This window comes from Taudactylus pleione, unplaced genomic scaffold (assembly GCF_031769625.1).
Source record: "Taudactylus pleione unplaced genomic scaffold, aTauple2 ptg001508l, whole genome shotgun sequence".
NCBI classification, from domain to species: Eukaryota; Metazoa; Chordata; class Amphibia; order Anura; family Myobatrachidae; genus Taudactylus; species Taudactylus pleione.
The window spans coordinates 838,384-844,325 of NW_028285906.1; the positions used below are offsets into that span (position 1 = coordinate 838,384).

The 5,942-nt window shown below is 40.2% G+C and overlaps 1 pseudogene; it reads left to right on the top strand.

Annotated features, from left to right (window-relative positions):
* The first annotated feature begins 5,515 nt into the window (after positions 1-5,515).
* Positions 5,516-5,634, top strand: LOC148442448 (5S ribosomal RNA; annotated as a pseudogene).
* The last annotated feature ends 308 nt before the right edge of the window (positions 5,635-5,942 follow it).

Below are 5,942 nucleotides of genomic sequence, written 5' to 3' on the forward strand. Positions count from 1 at the left end.
CTACAGTGCACAATTGGACACTGTGGCAATATCATTCCCAACGTGTTTAAGAAATGTAGCAGCGACTGCTCTATTGGTCAGTAAGAGGGAGGATGTGCTACTAGGCCATGATATGATTGTCTATACTCCCCATGCTGTATCTGCTTTGCTAAACTCTGCCCAAACCAGAAATGTCTGCTCAGCTAGGTTCACAAAATGGGAACTAGCCTTAATAGCACCTGCAAACATCACCATCAAAAGGTGCAGTACGTTAAACCCAGCTACGTATTTACCATATGTGCAACATGATGCACAAAGGGTGGAGAGAGGTGAGCCTCTGGCAACAGGTGAGTTCTGCAGGTATATTGATGCACATGATTGTATGGAATATCTGAATCAAACCTTTACTTCAAGACCTGACATATGGGATACACCTTTAGAAAATGTAGATGTGACATTTTACTTGGATGGGAGTTGTCATAGACAAACTGACACTGGAGAGTTATGTACAGGTTATGCTGTGGTAAACGACGAGGACGTTATAGAAGCCGAACCTTTAGGTCCACCACACTCGGCCCAAGTGGTGGAACTGGTGGCATTAAAGTGACGGAGGACAGATAAAGGAGATGGGAGCTGATGTTGATCTTAATGGAGTGGAGTAGAGAGAAGGAGTGCTATGCCAATCAGGGGAGTGTCTGACCAATCTTAGTACAGTAATTGTTAAGAGATCTGTGATAACTGAAACTCGGGGGCAGTGTGAAGGTTTATCGTCTGAAGATTTCTGTATTTGTGAACTTTGTGGGTCCCTAGTTGATGAAAAGGGTATCCAACAGTGCCAGCCTAAAAGTAACCCGTATTGGGGTGGGTATCCTTTAGAGGATTATCATGACATGGTAGGCAAAGTCTTAAATCAAACTGATTGTTGGGTGTGCTCACATGTGCCTCATAATGTAGGGTTGGTGCCATTTCCATCGAATGTTTCAGAAATCTTAGAATTACAAAAATGGAAAATGCTGGATGGGAAATTCCTCTCATCCAAGCCGCCTCATTTCAAACTCCATCAATTCCAAGTAGATAGATCACTTTTATGTTTGAACATAACCAACTCCAATAAACCAGGGAGTTGGGAAGTGACGGGGAATAACCAGACGATGACCTTCTCACGGAGAGCTGATAATGAGCCAATGGAAATACAAACTGTTACGCACAATTAGATCAAACGGGAAACACTTTAGGTATCGATATACACTTAGTGATACTAAAGAAATGGTTGGTAAGGTACCAGAAGGGTATTGTGCCAAGATTATATAACCAGAGACATGTCTTGACCAGATGGGAGAACCTGAAGTAGGATCATATGCAAGAGAAATTTGTTTAATGACAATGATGTTTTCAATCCCTTATGTTCTCCCTGATGACGTGTATTTTATATGTGGTAGAAAAGCGTACAAGTGGCTTTCCCCGAGTTCAGAAGGTTTATGTTATTTGGGAAGAATACTTCCAGAAGTTATGACCCTTACACATGGTGAAATGCTTGGTATCCATAAAAACACCCCATCTCCATATCTTCATACACATTATGAACATTGTGACAAGAGAAACATGATACCTGGTGATATACATGCAGCTACACAGTTGATTAGTGAGACAACTGGCTTCCAAGTGTTGGTAGCACTAGATCCCACCAGTATCGCTCGAGGTACTTTAAATTTTAGGTATATTCAAAGTCTTGCAAAATTAATAGATAATATCACCGAGATGTATGATGACACATTTATATATACAGATAAAGAGTTACAAGCTTATAAGAACTTGTGCAATATAGACTAGTGTTGAATTACTTAACAGCTGTTACAGGAGGGTATTGTGTGACATTGGCCACCCAGTTAGGGGTAAAGTGTTGCACGTATATTACAAATAACACCAGAGATCCCAAGGAGGTGATAGACCGGAAGTTGGACGAAATTCTGCAGTTAAAGTGGGAATTCTGGAAGAACCATAAAGCTTCATTGACTGAAGTGGAGGAACAGGTAGAGGAGTGTTGTTGAAGTGTAAGAAATGTACTAGGGCAAACCCAGAAATTGAGATGATGGCGGTGAGCGACAGAGCTTTGGATACTAAGGTTAAGGAAGAACTGAATTACAACCCTGAATTAGAATGTGTCCTATAATAATGTGATCTGGATTTGTGTGGTTGTGCATGAGTGTATCGTTGATGTTATTTTTAAGTCATCTTAGGTAATGCAGTCCCAATCCCCCTGTCCAAACTTCCTTTATAGGCTAGATGAGTTCCCACATCCTGCCAACGGTCCCTTAAGGATCCGCAGATAGTGTATAAGGGTTGTTATACCCTCCTTGAGACGGATTATCTAATGTTTCAAATGACCAAACCGTGTCATACCATGATAACATTAAACGGTATATTCTCATGCATGGCTAAACAGATTCAAAATAGGTTGTGATAGCACTTGGTTGGCTATCAAAGGGTGGACTGTCGAAGCCGGATGATTGGCAGACAGTTTGCGCAACGCCATCTTGCGAATGTCGACAAGACTCCATCTTAGAATAGGTCACACAGCGCCATTTTGTCAAATCCACATAGTACAAAAAATACAACGCTAAATTGCTAATTGATAGCAATTCAAGACTTTTAACAATCTTCCTCAAACACATACCGACAGTGTTTCACATACATAAAAATGACTTTCCAACAAATTAAAATCACCACATACTTAAATATGAACAGCGCAAAATAGTATCAAATTAGTGGTTTTTTCCCTGCATTCAAATTAACACATACACGCGATGTTAAACAGTGCACAACGCAAAATAGTTAATCATTAGCATTAGAACACTTTTATTAATCCTTCTCAAAATCATACTGTCAGTAGTCAAAACACCTAAGGATAACATTCCAGCACACTGCAACACTTACACAGCGCTAGTTAGTAAAACACCTAGCTGCGAGGTTAACACAAATCTCATAGCGCAGAGAGTGTAATATAGTTAAACTGCGCTGTGCATCTGAAACTCATTAGAACACTTTATACAATCCCTACACAACCAATACTGACTTAGTCCCACACACTCAAAGATACCTTTTCAGCCTAGTGCTGCTCGCTAAGTACCCCACAGACTCCCAGACACACAACGCTATTTAGCGTTGTTTTCCCTTGCATACATACACTTAAAGCAATGGTTCCATAGCGCAAAGGGTTATTATTATGCGATTCATTCACAATGCCAGCATGTACAGAAATTACTGTTTTCTGCAACTAAGGTTTAGTACATAATAAGTAGATCATGTTTGGTGCCATTCTGATCCGATGTGTATTTGCAGATCTCCGGTTCTATCGGTGAAAAGATAGCAACATGCGTCTGCAAATTATGGACTATAGAGAGTTAAAACATTAAAATGTACTCTGTAATGTTAACAGCTTAGATTTGCATGCAGCGGGAAAAAGGAGACAAAGGGCTGTCGGAGGCTGACTTGTGTCCTTTTGAATTAACCTATGAACTATCCTGTAACAAAAGCATCACGACGGAGAACCAATGGAATCATGCCAATCTGTCCTATTGTATTGCCTATCCCCGTAAGAGTATATATGTGTGCTCTCTGACCTCATTCGAGAGTCTTCTTGCTGTGCTGTTGACGGAGGTTTCTATTGCTGATGCCGGTATTTGGGACCAGAGCGCGTGTGTATGTAACAACTGTACCTTGGGTCTGTATGATTTATTTGCGCTAATTGTATTTAGATCACAGCGTGTAACCATCTGTTTTTATATTGAATATCCGTTTGTGCTTTGGTACCACATTCAAAGTCTGAAAGCATTTATTTCTTGTGCGACTCATTATGCTGAATAGCGACAATTTTAGAAGGTATAGGAAGGAATATTGTTTAGAAGGTATAGGCAGGAATCGATTGTTAGAAGGTATAGATAGGCAGGAATCGATAACTTCAATCTAAATTTCATATCCCCTCCAAACATTTTTTCCAATATCTGCAACTCCGGAATTTTCGTAATATAGTTAAACACCACCTTGTTCACCGTTCTCTGAGTCCTGCTGAGATCATGTGTTTACGCCACTCCTCCACTGCTGGCCTAATATCGGCTCTGACTCAGAACTCTCCACACCTTTAGACTCAACGCGAGACCCACACGAGTTAGCCTGGGAACGAGATCTGGGTGAAACCCTGAACCCTTATGATTGGGGAGAGAGCCGCCTCCAGCTCCATTTGCATTAGAATAAAAGAGAACGTTTATAAAATTCTTTATAGATGGTACCTGGTCCCTTCCCAACTGAAAAAGATGTTTCCTGACACATCCGATAGATGCTGGCGTGGGTGCTTGTCAGAAGGCACATATATAAATATTAAGAATTTGATCATCTCAATCACTCACCTCCCGATCCCTTTGGACACCAAATTTTTTCTACTACCTTTTCTGGTTGCCATCTATCACCAAAACAAATTAATCAGGCACATCCTATCAGCTGCTACCTGTCAGCTGATTGGAAACAGTTAATGCCTCCTTCCCTACATTCAGTCATCAATAGGGTCTGATCGGTTCAGCGAATGGAATACATGACCAGTATCCTTAACCACTCTTGCAGAACATTTGATAAGGTCTGGGCCCCCTGGTTGTCCTTTTTCAATGCTAGTTCCCCATTCACCTAATCTTCTTTATTTTTCCCCCTTTACTCTTTTTCTTTGACAGTACTAGCCACGCTGTCTCCCTTGTTCTTCTTATATTCTGCTCTCCTTGCTGGTCTTTTCTCTTTCTCTTAAAACTTAAAATTGTATCCCACAGTTTTATTAATACCACTGAATTATGTTCTTGTGTATTTCTATTGTTATTTTCAGTGAATTTTGTCTGTCTCTTTGTAGACATAGTTTGCTGTATTTCGTGTAGATCTTTAATAAATATACATTTTTTTAAAAAAATTCCTTTTTCTTTAGAATCGGTTACATGTTCCTTCTCTTGTATGATCTTCCTCCTGCCTCAACAAACCCCAACACTTCAAAAACAGACTGCCTTCCACAGTTGTCCTGGTTGCTATAAATGTGGCAAATGTAATATTTGTAAATATATACATAGACAAAGAAGAACCTTTCATAATTCCACGAACAGCAAGGAATAAAAGATTAAAAATCATTGAATTTCAACTCCACATCAGTCATATACCTGCTAGAGTGTACTTGTGGAACCAAGTATGTTGGTAAAACTAAACGACCCATAAATTAAGGTTACAAGAACATATCCAAAAAATCAAGAATAAAAGTAGAGGGACATTTGTTATCTCAACACTTCATCCAGCAGCATCAATCTAATCCAGAAGATTTGACCTTCAAAGCAATCAAATATGTACAACTTGGAGAAAGGGGTGGCGATCTGGCAAATAAGTTGGCCAGAAGAGAAATGTACTGGATCTTCGAACTATACACAATGACCCCGTGAGTATTTAACGATAGCTATGAGATAGCACCCTTTCTATAAGACATTGGTTCGGATGTCAGTTTGTGAATCTCGTAGTTTCCTACAGTCATACCTGGCTATAAGCGCCCAATCTCGTCAGATCTTGGAAGCTAAGCAGTGATGGGCCGGGCTAGTACTTGGGTGGGAGACCACCACGGAAGACCAGGAACTGTAGTACGTTACGAGATTCACTTTTCCTACTCCGTCAGCCTGCAACTATCTAGTAGCAGAAAAACCCTGGACTATCTGAGAAAAGACTGATCAACTGATCATCGCAAGAAGAAGCACCTACTAAGAGAATACTACATACTAAAGATGGATAACTTATAAAGCCATTCACACACACACACACTCCCCCCCGGACTTTGGAATGACTATTATACCATCAGAAAATTACTATATTTTCTTCTTTCGTCTTTTTTTCCCCTTTTTTATTATTAGTTTGGTCCTTTTGGACTCATCCCCTACACAGTCCAAATGATTCTC